Here is a 16,288-nt window from a genome sequence, read left to right as displayed (position 1 = left end):
CAAAATTTGGTTTGGTTTTGAGAGTCCCTTGAGATTCCATATGAATTTTAGGATGGGTTTTTCTATTTCTGTAAAAAACATTGTTGGGATTTTGACAGGGAATACGTCGAATCTGCTTTGAGTAGTATTGCCATCTTAATATTGTCTTTCAATTCGTGAACATGGTATGTCTTGCCATTTACTTAGGTCTTCTTTAATTTCTTTCAGCAATGTTTTGTTCTTTTTGAAGTACAAATCTTTTGCCTCCTTGGCTAACTTTCTTCTTAGGTATTTTATTATTTTTGATACTATTGCAGATGGAATTCTTTAATGAATAGAGCAACCAGACAGATTAGTTTAAAAAAAAATAGAGGATTTGAGCAACAATATAAACCAGTTAGACCTAACAAAAAAAAATATATATATATAGAACATTTCACCCAAAAACAGCAGAACACACATTCTTCTCAAGTGAACATGGAACATTCTCCAGGATAGAGCATATGTTAGACCACAATAAAAGCATTAATAATTTTTAAAAGATTAATATCATATAAAGAATATTTTCTGATCAAAATGGAATGAAACTAGAAATCAATAACAGAAGGAAAATTAGAAAATTCATAACTATGTGGAAATTAAATAACATAGTCTTAAACAACCAATGGATCATAAAAGAAATCACAAAGGAAATTAGAAAATAACTTGAGAAGAATGAAAACAAAAGCACAACACACCAAAGCTTATGGGGTGAAGCACTGTTTTTTAAAATCCCCTAGAGGTTGGAAAGCCATTTCAGCTCTTTGGAGTTAAAACTATGGCTGGACTCTGTACTGGGTCCTCATCAATCAAAAGCAGTAATCAAAAATCAAAACATTAAACCCCAATTTTTAGAGTGCAAGGTCTTTATTGCCTACCACAGCACCAGCAAGCTACACCAGGAGCAAGGCCCATAGTTCTCACTGGCTGCCTGCCATAGTGCTAGGAGATGGGGGATGGTAGCCATTACATGAAACAGTGAGATTCACCAAAATTTATCAATCTCTTCATCAATCTCTCTTCTGGACTCTGCAAGTGTTTGACTAGACCCCAGATTTCCAGAAGAGTTGCTTCACACAGTCCTGCGAGCTCAATAGTTGTTTCTATGGAGGGACTGATTCCTGGACATTCCTACTCATCCCTCTTCCATGACATAACTGTCATTTCCTTTTACAAATCATGGAATGAAGAGTGAAATGACACAGACAGATACAAGGCTAGAATTAAATCTTGTGTTCTTTGAGGGGGAAGGGGTCTCCTGAATATAAGGAGTTTAAGCAATATAAGGAGAGAAATTGGTTGGAAGAAGAGGGACAAGAAAAAAATTTTCATCTTAAAAACAGAAGAAATGCTAAGCATACTTAACTTACACCTTTCTATGTGACTTCTTGGACTTTGTGTGTTTACAATTTTTGTACTGCAGAGAAATTTAAAATCCATTTGTAAACAATTGCTGTGAATTTTGAAATGGGACTTTTATGAACTTCTACCAAACTTACCTTTAAGATTTTCCCAATTTGTATATCTGTTGCTTCATGTGAAAGAAACTTCTTAAAATGAATTTAATAAAATAAAGTGTTCTTCCTACCATACGACCCAGCAATCCCACTACTGGGCATATACCCTGAGAAAGCCATAATTCAAAAAGAGTCATGTACCACAATGCTCATTGCAGCACTATTTACAATAGCCAGGACATGGAAGCAACCTAAGTGTCCATCGACAGATGAATGGATAAGGAAGATGTGGCACATATATACAATGGAATATTACTCAGCCATAAAAAGAAATGAAATGGAGGTATTTGTAGTGAGGTGGATGGACCTAGAGTCTGTCATACAGAGTGAAGTAAGTCAGAAAGAGAAAAACAAATACCGTATGCTAACACATATATATGGAATCTAAAAAAAGGTTCTGAAGAACCTAGGGGCAGGACAGGAATAAAGACACAGATGTAGAGAATGGACTTGAGGACATGGGGAGGGGGAAGGGTAAGCTGGGACAAAGTGAGAGAGTGGCATGGCCTTACATATACTACCAAATGTAAAATAGATAACTAGTGGGAAGCAGCCACATAGCACAGGGAGATCAGCTCAGTGCTTTGTGATCACCTAGAGGGGCGGGATAGGGATGGTGGGAGAGAGACGCAAGAGGGAGGAGATATGGGGATATATGTATAGCTGATTCACTTTCTTATAAAGCAGAAACTAACACACCATTGTAAAGCAATTATACTCCAATAAAGATGTTAAAAAAATAAAGCGTTCTTCAGTCAACTACAAGGGATGATAAATTGACAAATCTGGCTATACTGTCTATTGAAGGTGATATACAAACAGGATAAATTTTGTCAGTCATTGAGAAATTTGCAGAAGACTCAAAAACAGAAACTATGAAGTTATTATTCATTACTGCAACACACTAATATGTAGGTGAGTTTTTTCATCTTTTCCCAGAAATACATTCATGTAATTAAAAATACCAATCCATTATTTTAAAACTTTTTGGCCTATATTTAAAACAATTTTAAAACTTTCATAATTATATGTTAAGTGAAATAAAGACTATTTCACTGGCCATTATTATTATTCATTCCATTTCAGGATTATTACCGAAAATAATTTTTCTTGTACAGAGGAGAGAAGTGTTAAAAAAAAAAATTATCTGCTCTGGATGTTAAATATGCCTTGGTAAGGGTACCCAGATTATATTCCTAAACAACATAAATGGAACCTGAGACTCTGGTTTTACGCAGGGGTTATTCTCTGCCAAGAAGACGAAGACATGGGAGGATAAACAAAACTGGATTGCTAGTAGGAAGACAGGCGGACTTAGAGTGCCAAGCTTGACCCTTGGTTTCTAGATCCAGATCAAAAACCGCTTCCTTGAGCGCTGGGACCAATCTGGCTGTTTCCATGGAGACGGCGGAAGGGGCTGGTTGCACAGGATTCCCGGCGCCTCTGTTGCGTCATTTCCCACCGCCAGCCCTTGGCTCTGTCGCCCCAGCCCGCGTTAGTTGGGAGGGTGAGTGTCTAGTGGGATCCTGAATAGTGTGTTCCGGAGTATTGGCTGACAGTACCCTTTGCCCTTTCGGAAAAGCTTTCTATGGAGATGCCCCATTGTCGGTTGTGAGGCTGCGGCACCACAACGCTCCGGACAGAGTCGTGGGAGTGTCTGGATGGATAGCTACGTATCCTGGCAACCGCCTGGCCTCCAGGTGAAGTCTCGAGTGCTATCGCCAATGCTGGGGTTTGTTCCAGGCAAGTGTGCACACCAAGGCCTTTCTTTAGCACTTGTCTGCCTTTTCCGTTCTGTTTTTCCTCGTAGGTTTCCCCATTGTGGGATCTGTGTTGCTCCCTGTTCAAGAGATCGGTTGGGACACACTCAGGATGACTGTTTCTGCCAGAGTGATTTTGGGGACTCATGCTTTTTCTTTAATAACAACGCCATGCACCTACTTTACATCCTTAAAATGGGCTTTATAAAAATCATTTGGCCATTCTTGTTACCTCCCGGAGTAAGTAGGACTTGGGGATGAAGGCTGCAGTATCCTTTCTCGAGCTGCAGAGTGAGGGTCCTCTCCATAGAGATTCATTTTTTTGTGTTGGACACTTCTCATTGTTTCTTTTAATCTCCAGGTCCCAGAGCCATAGAAATAAAGTGCTTCTTCAGAGTGAAAGCATTTTTTCCCCAAATGGAATAGAAATCAGAGAGCAACACATATAGAAAGGGCAAGTATTTGTTTCGTGAAGCTTTTGTGTATTCAAGTGTGTGTAACGGGTTATAAAACGTATTACTGTGTGGTCAAAAGTAGACACTGACTTACAACGAACTATATGCCATATAGGAGGACAGAGGAGACACGTGAGACACAGAGAACTCCCTTTGTCAGGAGATAACCTTTGACTCGAGATTTTCAGATGGACAAAGTCCTCTGATGCTAAGGAATGCTCTGAATAGACTGCCGGGAAAGATTAGCATTTAGAAGGTGGCACAGTATCTGAGAATCAGAGAAGCTGTAGTGACTAGTGTTTTTCAAACTTTGGGACCATTGTGAGTTATGAAATCGATCCAGTGGCTTGCAAACAACGTTTTAAAAAAGAAAGAAAGAAATAGAATAGCAAATATGTATACCAGAGTAGCTTATACACACAATAAGAGTAACAGCAAACATGTATAGTAGGAATAATTATTGTTTTGTGAAATTTTGGCTCAGACACACACCATACACACATAGAGGCAAGTTTGTAGTAGTTGCAAAGTAAAATGTATTTCTGAATGGAAAGAAAGTACTTCACTAGTAGATGATTAAACTGAAATGCTTGAGGGTTATAGATGAGAATAAAGGGAAAGATGCTAGTATTCTCAGAATGAGTAAAACACAGCCATTTCAAGGATTGTGGTAGAAGTGAGGGACTCTGAAACTGAGATTCAAGGAAAGAAAAGTAACTGTCCTTAGGGATTGAAGATAGATACTGTTGGCTTGTGCCGGTAAGAGTGTATCATACTTTATTTCTTTTTCAACTCTTCTGTGTCGGTCACTCAGCCACTAAACCAGGAAAGGGAAAAAAAACTTAGAAGAATGTTAGAGATAATCATATATAATTTATAGGATTATTTTCCTTCTTCCTCCCCCCTCGCTTCTTTCTCTTTTTGCCCCCTTTGGCAGTATGTCTTAGGAGAAGGAAATTATCCTCCTTATTAACCTTATATTTTTAAAAAGTTATGGAAAGATCCAACCACACAAAAGTTTAGAACTTTGCACAATTAACCCCTTAATTTAAGTTGGTATGATGACTTTGGAAATAAGTTTGGTATTAACTAAATTGAAGATATATATGTTATGAGCCCATAATTCCCTTCCCAGGTAAATTCTCAACAGTGACACATACACAAGTATCCTAAATCATGTACATGAATGTTCATAGCTGAATAATTTATAGTAGCAAAAACTGAAAATAACTCAAATATCCCAAAAAAAGGTACAATGGATAAATAAATTGTGGTATTGAATACTACATCCACCTTTTTGTGTTTTTTAACATCGACATTTTTAAAGAGTGAAGGTCAGTTGCTTTGTAGAATGTTCACAATTAAGATTTGGCTAGTTATTTTCTTATGATTAGATTATGATTAAGCATTGTTGGCATGAGTACCACATATGTATCTCCCATTGCATCACATCAGAAGGTACATTATGTCACTTTGTCCCACTATTGGTTAAGTTTGATCACTTAGGTTAAGGCGGTGTCTGCATAATGTTAAGGTACATTTCTCCCCTCTTATCAATATTTTTACGTCCTCAAGCATTCTTTTAAAAATTCAACATGTTATATGCATTACTGTCATCATTCTTTTGATTCTCGAATTATCCAAATTTTTGCTAATGGGAAGACCTTTAAGTCAGCTTCTGTGTCTTTTTGCTGTATTTTCAGAGACCTTCCTTGTTTCCTGGCATAACTGCCTTTCTGCTCACTATGTATTCCCCACCTGAGACTTGGATCAACTACTTCTTCAGGGAGGCCCCTCCACTTTTTTTCAGTTTGTTTGAATTAGTCCCAAATGAGGTGCACACATTGTGCTTAAGTCTTTCTCTTTTTAAAAGATAAACTTTTAATTCTAAATATTTTTAGATCTATTTAAATTTAGATCTACAGAAAAGTTGTAAAGATAGTATAGAGAGTTCCTGAATACCCCTGATCTAGTTTCCCCTATTGTTAACATCTTATACTACTATGGTATTTTTATCGCAATTAAGAAACCAACGCTGGTACATTACTATTAACTAAACACTACACTTTATTAGGATTTCACTGTTTTCCCCTCATGTTCTTTTTCTGTTCCAAGATTCTTTCCAGGATACCATGTTACATTTACATGTCATGTTTCCCTAGTCTCCTTTGATCTATGCATTTTCCTCAGGCTTTCCTTGTTTTTGATGACCTTGACCTGGTCAGGTATTTTGTGGAATGCCCCTCAATTGGGATTTTTCTAATTTTTTTTCTCATGATTAGACTGGGGTTATAGGTTTAGGTACGAAAGACCACAGAAGAGAAGTCCCAATCTCATCACATCAAGGATACATCTCATATCAAGGATACATGCTATTAACATGACTTATCACTGATGATATTATTCTTGATCACCTGACTGAGGTATTATTTACCAGGTTTCCCCACTGTAAAGTTACCTCTCCTTCCATATTGTATTCTTTGAAGCAAGTCACTAAGCATAGCCCATAGAAGGAGTGGGAGGAGGGGAAATTTACCTCCCCATCCTGCAGGGGAGAGTAGCTATATAAATTATTTGGAATTCTCTGTAAGGGAGATTAGTTTTTTATCCCCTATTTATTTATTCAATTATTTATATCAATATGGATCCATTGATATTTATTTTATACTTTATGTTATAATACAATAGCACACTATTTTATTGCTCAAATTATTTCAGCTTTGGCCATTGGGTGCTCTTAGGTTGGGTCCTATGTCCCTTTGACATTCCCCCTACCCATTTCCCCATTATTTTTTTTAAGCATTTTCTTACTTTCTGTCAATACAAGATGCTCCAGGTTCATCTTGTATTTTCTCTGTCCCAGTCCTGGAGTCAACAATATAGGGTGTGCTCATTGTCACTGACGTGTCACTGCTTCTGGGCTCTCTCAGCTGCCAGTGTTAGACTATACTATATATGTATACTAACCAATATATCCATACATATCTATAATTATTTCTGTATCCATCCATATCTATATTAAGCTAAAGGTGAATACATGCTGATGTCTCTGACTCTAATCCAATACCACGTGTATCATTTTAACCTTCCCTCTAGCTTATTTGTAACTTCCCTGCCCAATAGTGAGAAACCTGGCACTCACAGTCTACCATCCATTTACTTATCTGTTCAACTCCAGTGTACATGTACAGCTGTTGCAGAATTTGTTTCTCATATTCCCAAGAGAAACAAATATACCAACTGGAGTGCTGTGTGAAGTTAGTTCCTTTTGTCTGAGTCTTACAGTTTCCAGTCATTTCCAAAGATACTTAAATCATTCCCTTTATTCTCCATCCTCCTTAGTGAGGTCATGTCATACATTTGTAACACAATTAGAATCTTTTTTCACATCTTACAATCTATCCTAAGATCCCCCAATCTCCTGGTTGGGTTTTTAAAAATTCTAATTTATTAAAGTTCATTCTTTATGTTGTAAAGTTGTTGGTTTTAAAAACTGCATAGTTTTGTATATCCAAACTACAATATGATACAGGTTAGTTCCATCACCCTGAAAAATCTTCTGTGCTTCCCCTAGTCAAATACCTTCCTCTCCCCAAACTACTGGCAACCACTGATCTGTTTTCCATCCCTCTAGTTTTGCCTTTCTAATAGAACGTCATGAATGGAATCATGTAGTATATAGCCTTTTCACTTTGCTTCTTTCACTTAGCAAAAAGGATTTAAGATTCATCCATGTTGTGTGAATTAATCTCTCATTCCTTTTTATTGTTGGATAGTATTGGATTCACAGTAGTTGGACATACACCATTTGTTTATTCATTTACCTGTTGAAGGACATCTTGATTGCTTTGAATTTTTGAAGATTATGCATAAAGCATTTATAAACATTTGCATGCAAGTTTTTGTGTGGGTTATGCCTCTCTTGTTTTATTGGGGTAAAATTCACATAACATAAAATTTAACTATTTAAGTGTATAATTCAGTTGTTTTTAGTATATTCACAATGTTGTGCAACCATCACAGCTATCTAATTCCAGAACATTTTCATCACCCCAAAGAAGCTTTGTACACACTGAGCAGTCACTCCTCATTCCACCCTTTCCCCAGCCCCTGACAAACACTGTTCTCTTTTGTCTATGAATTTGCCTATTCTGAACATTTCACATAAATAGAGTCATACAATATGTGGCTGTTTGTGTTTGGCTTCTTTCACTTTCAAGGTTCACACATGTAACATTTATTAGCACTTCATTTCTTTTTAAGGCTGAATAATATTCCATTGTGTATATATACCACATTTTGTTTATCCATTAATCTGTTGATGGGCATTTGAATTTTTCCCACTTTTTCCTATTATGAATAATGCCGCTATGGAAATTCATGTATAAGACTTTGTGTGAATGTGTTTTTGTTTATTTGTTTGCTTTTTTGTTTTTCAGTTTTCTTGGATTTATGCCTAAGAGTAGAACTGCTGGATCATATGGTACCTCTATATTTAAATTTTCAAGGAAATGTCAAACTTTTCCACAGCAGCTGCACCATTTTACATTTCCACCAGCAATGTGTAAAGGTTCCATTTCTCAACATCCTTATCAATATTTGTTGAAAATCAAATTGTTTTGAGTATAGTTGTCCTAGTGGGTGTGAAATGGTATCTTGTGGTTTTTATTCACATTTGCCTAATGACTAATGGTATTGAGCATTATTTTGTATGCTTATTGGCTATCTCCATGTCTTCCTTGACAATATGACTATTCAGATCCATTGCCTGTTTTAAAAATTGGGTTGTGTTTTTGTTGCTGGGTTATAAGAGTTCTTTGTGTATTCTATATACTAGACCCTTGTCAGATATATTATTTGCAGATATTTTCACCCATTATGTGGGTTGTTTTCACGCTTTTCATAGTGTCCTTTGATCCACAAATTTTTAAATTTTGATGAAGTCCAACTTATCTATTTTTTTTCTTTTGTTACTTGTGCTTTTGGTGCCATATTTAAGACAATTGCCTGATCCAGTGTCCCAAAGATTTATAGTTACATTTCCTTTTAAGAGTTTTAGTTCTTATATTTAGGTCTTTGATCAATTTTGAGTTAATTTTTGAACATGTGGGCATAGGGGTCCAAATTCATTCTTTTTGATGTGAATTTGTTGAAAAAATGATTCCCCAAAGTGACTCCCCATTGAATGGTCTTGAAGCCCTTGTCGAAAATCAATTGACCATAGTCACATAGGTTTATTGACTCTCACTTCTGTTCCACTGACTTGTGCTCATAGCACACTATTTTGATTAATGTAGCTGTGTAGTAAGTTTTGAAATCGGGAAATGTCAGTCTTATTTTGTTCTTTTCAAGATTGCTTTCCCTATTTGGTGTCCCTTGCAATTCCATATGAATTTTAGGATCAGCTTGTCCATATCTGCAAAGAAGGCAGCTAAGATTTTGAATCACTGAGTCTGTAGATCATTCAGGGAATATTGCCTTTAAAACAATATTAAGTGTTCCAGTGCATAAGCACCAGATATTTTCCCATTTACTTTGATCTTTTTTTTTCTTTTCTTTCTTTCTTTATTTTTGGCCGCATTGGGTCTTTGTTGCTGCTCAGGGGCTTTTCTCTAGTTGCGGCAAGTGGGGGCTACTCTTCGTTGAGGTGCGTGGTTTTCTCCTTGCAGTGGCTTCTCTTGTCGCAGAGCACAGGCTCTAGGCACACAGGCTTCAGTGCACACAGGCTTCAGTAGTTGTGGCACGTGGGCTCAGTAGTTGTGGCTCGCGGGCTCTAGAGTGCAGGCTCAGTAGTTGCGGCACACGGGCTTAGTTGCTCAGGCTTAGTTACTCCACGGCATGTGGGGTCTGCCCTGACTAGGGTTCAAACCAGTGTCTCCTGCATTGGCAGGTGGATTCTTAACCACTGCGCCACCAGGGAAGCCCTACTTTGATCTTCTTTAATTTCTTTCAATAGTGTTTTATAGCTTTCATTGTAAACTTCGTGTACTTCTCTGGTTAAATTTATTCCTAAGTATTTTTTCTTTTTCATACTATTATAAATAGAATAGTTTTCTCAATATTATTTTTGGATCATTCCTTGTTAGTATATAGAAATACAACGGAGTTTTGCAAATTGATCTTTCAATTTTATCTTATCCTGCAATTTTGTTGAACTCCTTTGTTGGAATAGTTTGTGTGTGTGTGTGTTGTGTGTGTGTGGATTCTTTAGATATAAGATTGTGTCATCTGTGAATAGAGATAGTTTTACTTGCTCCTTTCCAATCTGGATGCTTTTTTTTTTTCCCCTTTCTTTATGAATTGCCTTGGCTAGAGCTTCCAGTACAGTGTTGAATAGAAGTGGCAAGAATGTACATCCTTGTCTTGTTTCTGATCTTAGGGGGGAAAGCTTTCTGTCTTTCACTGTTAAGCATGATGTTAGTTTTTGTTTTTTTTCATAGATGCCCTTAATTAGACTGAGGAAGTTCCCTTTTTTCCCTAGTTTGTTGTGTGTTTATATATATATATATATATATATATATATATATATATATATATATATATATATATATTCATTCATTCATTCATGAAAGGGTGTTGGATTTTTGTCAAATGCTTTTTCTACATCTATTAAGATGAACTAGTGGTTTTCCCCCTTCATTCTGTTAATAAGGTATATTACACTGATTTTTTATGTTGAATCATCCCGCATTCCTGGGATAAATTTCACTTGGCTGTGGTATATAATATTTTAAATATGCTACTGAATTCAAGTTACTAGTATTTTGTTGAAGATTTTGACATCTGGATTCATAAGGGATATTGTTAGGTAGTTTTGATTTTTTTGTGATGTCTTTTTCTGTCTTTAGTATTAGGGTAATATTGGCCTCATACAATGAATTAGTAAGTGTTCAGTCTTCTTATATTTTCTTTGAGTCATTCCTCCATGAACCCACCTGACAGGTAAAAACAAAAAAAACACAATTCTTTGTGGATGAGGTCTATTCTATTCCCTCTGGTACTAGTACCTGTGCTGAAAATGGGGGCTATTATCTTCAAGGCCACTGCCAAACTAGGGAGTGTAGAATGGGACCAGTTAAAATGCCATGAAGCTCACTGTTCTTACTAAGATTCAGATGATTTTCCTTGATTATTAAGCATTCCAATGGCTGCTGCAAGTTTTGTTTAATTTCTAGAATTTTTTTTTTTTTTTTTTCTTTTTGCGGTATGTGGGCCTCTCACTGTTGTGGCCTCTCCCGTTGCGGAGCACAGGCTCCGGATGCGCAGGCCCAGCGGCCATGGCTCACGGGCCCAGCCGCTCCGCGGCATATGGGATCCTCCCAGACCGGGGCACGAACCCGTATCCCCTGCATCGGCAGGCGGACTCTTAACCACTGCGCCACCAGGGAGGCCCAATTTCTAGAATTTTAAAACAGTTGATTCTGACAGTTTTTTCCAGAATTCCAATTGTTGCTTTTGTGGAGGGACAGACTTTTGGATTTCTTTACTCTGCCATTTTCTCACAATCTCCTTTCTTTTTTTCCCCATGCCATTTTGTTTGTTTGTTTTTTGTTGCTGTTGCTGTTGAAGAAACAGGGTCATTCATCATGTAGAATTTCCTACATTTTGGATTTGGATAATTACATATTAGTGGTATCAATTAACAATTCTTTTTTAAACAATTCTATCTTCTGTAATCTCTACAAGCTGTTGGTTATATCTAAGGACTATATTTAGATTTAGATTCAATTTTCTGACAAGAATACTGATACCTGTGGCTTTGTCCTTCTTTTTTCAGGAGGCATATGATGGCTTGATGTCCCACTGTTTTGCTCGTCAATCTGATTTATATATAACAAAGGTTCCTGTCAACCTTCCCCCTAATAGTTTAACATCTTTTAAAAGTTTGGAATCCTGGTGTCCACTACAGAGTACTGTTCAGTAAATGTTTGCAGTTGTGTTTCTGCCCACAGGTTTTCTGGATAGAGGCCTCAGCTTGGAACTTCACAGGTTGAAAGTACAGCTCAAATGCCTGAGATGGAGGTGAGCCTCCAAAGAAATTGCATCTTTGAAGAGAATTTGCAGTCTGAAGAGAAGCTTTAGCTTCCAGCTCCTTTCAGACATCTTCTGAACCCCTGTGTGGAGGAGAAGCTAGTTGTGCAGGATCAGTCAACAGACAAACTTGACCCAGAGGTCTTTAGAGCATTGGCACTGGCAAGATCAAAGAAATGGTGAAATTACTTGTGCTGAAACAGTTTCAGATCCTCCTGAACAAGGAGTTTAAAATTTGTCTCAGAACTCTGAAAATAATGAAGACTGTGTCTCTGGAGGATTTAACCCAAACGAGGAAGAAATAAGTATGGCTTATAGAAAAATTGTACTAATGGAATAAGCTTAGAAGAAGGCAGTCTGCAAAGTAAAAGTAGGAAACATAAGTTTTCCGTACCCATCTTTAGGCACAGAGTCAATCCTAGGTAATTTTATTTTCTATTACTGCACAAACTTTCCAACAAGAGTGAAAAGGGCAAAAATCAGCCAGAATCTTATAACACATCAAGTGTATTTTCCATGTTTCTTTCAACTCCCAGCCTAGATAAATGCATACTCTTTACTCAATTATAATTGTAGAATAGTCACAATAATTGTTTCAGACATTTTCATTCTATCACAAGCATTGTATATGTTGGCTGTGTAGTTTTCATAATTATTTTGATGGAGGTGGGCTGTTCCCTCGAGATGCCGTTTTAATACTTTGTAAATTTTATTTCTTTTTATGGCATATTTAGATTATTTTGAATTTTTGATATTTTAATGCTTTCTGCAGGGATCATCTTTTAACCTGTGATTTGTTTTTGTTTTTAAAAGATTCTGTTTTGCAAAAAATGATTCTCTTATAACCAGTTGTTAAGAGTACTATTACTGCATCAAAATGCTGCATGATTCTGTGGTATGAGGGGTCAAATTACTTTCCAAAAAGGATATAACACTTTATACTACATGAACACCTTACTGAGGTAAAGTTTCTCCTTAATATTTTCATCTTCCTTTTTGTGTCTGATTGTCACCTCCTAGTGTTCCCTGCCCAGGCATCCTATGTCCTCATGCTTCCCTCTCTGTTCCTGCCCCTGATAGCATCCAGATAACTGTTACCTGCAACCCACTCTAATAACAGAGATAGGAATTCCTTTCTCTGAAACTTAGGAATTGGGAGTTGTATCTGTCCTTTGCTTCTTTTGATAGCTTTCTTTGGAGAGAAGGTAGGGGCCACATCTGTTGTTCTGAGGGACTTGCTGGTCAGTAGTTTGTCTTCAGGACTCCATGTTCTTTTGACATCTCTGTCTTCCCAGGATTCTTCCTTCCCTCAAAATGGAGCCCAAAGGAGAGAGGCTGGCTACCATGCATCTAACTGCAGGACACCAGGTAAATATGAGTTTATTCCCATCAGAAATGCCATTCCAGTGTTCAGAGCATTAACACATTTTATCCTCTCACCTTAAAATTTATGTTCCCATATATATATTTCTGAAATCAAATCTAAAGTTATTTGACTTATTGTAGTAAATGTCAGGTTCTGTAGAAAAAGCTCCTTCTCAACAGTACCATTCTCTAGTAATCAGCTCTTCAAGTCATTGGTTTAGTTATCCATCCATTAAACATTTTGTGTTAGATTCCTGTTGCTGCATAACAAATTACCACACATTTGGCAGCTGAAAACAACACCCATTTATTATCTCACATTTTTGTAGGTCAGAAGTCAGAACAGGGCTCAACTGGGTTCTCTGTTCAGGGTTTAATACAGGCTGAAATCAGGATGTCAGCTGGAACCACAATCTCATCTGAGGCTTGAGATCCTCTTCTAAGCTCATTTAGTTTGTTAGCAGAATTCAGTTCCTTATGTGTAGGACCCATTTTCTTGTTGACTGTTGGCTGGGCATTGTTCTCAGCAACTAGAGCTGTCCTTTGGTCCTAGCCACATGGCCCTATCACAGTGAGGCAGCTTGCTTCTTCACAGCCAGAAGGAGAATCTGTCCAGTCTGCTACCATAGAGTCTTATATAGTGTAACCTAATTAAGGAAATGACTACCCCACCATAGTCACAGGAGCTATGCATACTCAAAGGGAGGAGATTATACAGAGTTAATACCACAGGAGTGGGAATCTTGGAGCTATCTTAGAATTCTACTCAATGAAATATATGCAGAAGTGTCAGGTGGCAGCTTCTGGGAAACTTTCTGAAGAAATGGCTGATCTTTGCCCTTCTTTATCCCTTCTGTTCTCCTTATAATCTTGGAGTATGAGGTCAAGTTAATACATGATGGACAAGTAAGATGGAAGAGCCTGGGTCCCTGACACTTTGGAATGCCATGATTGCCCTCACCACCTACCTAGACTCGTGTGGTCCACGGTTATAAAATCCCACTGTGTGCAAAACAGTGTCACCTTGAGATTGTAGACAACAGATTGGGAGAACGTAGATGGCTGTGATGAGGAGAGACTGCCAGCCATGAAATTAGTCAGGAGACTCACATAATTTAGGCACGAAGACCTAGATTTTAAGCTCAGATGCCTTCCCACAGTTATTATACATATGCATGTTTCAAATGGGCTAGGGATTGGGGGAAAGAGAGCCTCCTTACCAAATAAAAAGAAACCCTGAAAATTTCTAAACTAATTAGCCAACTGTCTTCAAGCTTGAAACTTAGGTGGTCCTACAGAGCAGGAACAGATGCAGCCTATCTCACTGTGGCTCACCACATTCCCCAGAATCCCCCAACAAAAGCCAGGTACCTGAAGATGACATTGTTTTGCACATGGTGTACCACATAATTTTATAGTAGGGGCATTTGTCACTATTCAGGAAGCCTGCTACTTTCATTTAAAGAAATGTTTACTCAGGGGGCTTCCCTGCTGGCGCAGTGGTTAAGAGTCTGCCTGCCGATGCAGGGGACACGGGTTCATGCCTTGGTCTGGGAAGATCCCACATGCCGCGGAGCGGCTGGGCCTGTGAGCCATGGCCGCTGAGCCTGCACGTCGGGAGCCTGTGCTCTGCAATGTGAGAGGCCTGCATACCACAAAAAAAAAAAAAAAAATGTTTACTCAGATTGGGCTTTCCTGATTCTGGTATTGAAAACACCAGCAGGAAGTGATATTCTCACTCGACTGTAAAAAGTGAAATAAGTGCCCAAACATCTCTGAGTAATTGCTTTGCCTCCAGCTTTCCAGTATTCTCTCCCCCACCCCCCTACCCCCAACCCCAGTCATTTCCCTGCAAATGACATGACCATTTTCCTTTTTTCTGGTCCATCTGTCTAACTTCTGATGATGCTTCCCACTGGATCACATCCCTTCCTTCTCTCACATTTTGAATTATGTATATAGATTGATGTGGCCCCCTTTCATACCATTCTTGTCCTATGTATATCTTTCTTCCTTCCTCATCCCTCTGTGATGTTAAATGCAAAGACATATTTCCGAGTGTAAGAGCCATATATATCTGTGGACATATTTTCATGATACCACTTCACCTTCACCAGTTTCCTGTCACTCAGCACAAGACACATGCATTAAAAAAATTTTCTTTCAGGCTGAGAAAATAATCTGGAGACCAAAAAGTCTATTGAAGTGGGAAGTGGGAAGTCCTTCATCCAGGATGTTTCTGAATAAGACCGCTTTGGGAGCAATAATGAAAAGACCTACCAAAGATGGTCCCTGAAACCTAAACTTGAGAGAAGATGGGGAATGTAAAGGATAGGTTGGAGAGCCAAGAGAGGGAGACCAGCAGAGTATAGGATCAAATGTCAGTTGCCAGCAAGAAAATACTCAACAAAGAGAGGGGCCAGGCAAAAAGAAAATTTGCAAGAGTATATCCTATTATACAACAAAAATTCCTATAGGAAAGGGACCATATAAGTGTGATATGACTGAAGGTGTTTTCAAACAGAATACAGAACTAATGAAACATAAAATGTTCAGTGTAGAGAAACAATACAAATGTAAGGAATGTGGGAAAACTTTCAGTTACTATTCTTTTCTTAATAATCATCCAAAGAGTCACCCTTTATCTTCTCATTTTGGAGAGAAATCTTCTGAATGTAATAGTTGGAAAATCTTCAGTGAGAATGTAACCTTTACTCAGCATGAGAAAATCCACAGTGGAGAGAAACCCTTCAAATGCAATGACTGTGTGAAAACTTTCAGCAGGAGTTCTCTTATTAAACATCAGAGAGTGACTCCTCTGGTGGGCCAGTGGTAAAGAATCTGCCTTACAATGCAGGGGATGCAGGTTCCATCCCCGGTCAGGGAACTAAGATCCCACATGCCCCGGGGCAACTAAGCCTGTGTGCCACAACTACTGAGCTCTTGCGCCTCAACTAGGTCCCACATGCCGCAAACTACTGAGCCCATGCAGTCTGGAACCTGCGTGCCACAACTAAAGAAGAGAAAACCCGTACACTACAACTAGGGAGAAGCCCACGCACTGCAACGAAAGATCCCGCATGCCTCAGTGAAGATCCCGTATGCCACAACTAAGACCCAACACAGCCAAAAATAAATAAAA

General features: G+C 38.2%; 1 long non-coding RNA gene across 2 annotated transcripts; it reads left to right on the top strand.

The window, feature by feature from the left end:
* The first annotated feature begins 11,705 nt into the window (after positions 1-11,705).
* LOC132497399 (uncharacterized) lies at positions 11,706-15,921 on the top strand. Of its 2 annotated transcripts, none has more exons than XR_009533584.1 (3): positions 11,706-12,203; positions 13,077-13,149; positions 15,314-15,921. It is a non-coding gene; the product is annotated as an uncharacterized LOC132497399 (long non-coding RNA). The 2 variants fall into 2 exon arrangements; XR_009533585.1 differs by lacking the exon at positions 11,706-12,203 and adding an exon at positions 12,564-12,743.
* Positions 15,922-16,288: the final 367 nt, after the last annotated feature.

Source organism: Mesoplodon densirostris, chromosome 10 (genome assembly GCF_025265405.1).
Source record: "Mesoplodon densirostris isolate mMesDen1 chromosome 10, mMesDen1 primary haplotype, whole genome shotgun sequence".
NCBI lineage: Eukaryota > Metazoa > Chordata > Mammalia > Artiodactyla > Ziphiidae > Mesoplodon > Mesoplodon densirostris.
Note: the sequence above shows the minus strand (reverse complement) of the source record. Positions and strands in the feature narration are given on the sequence as shown.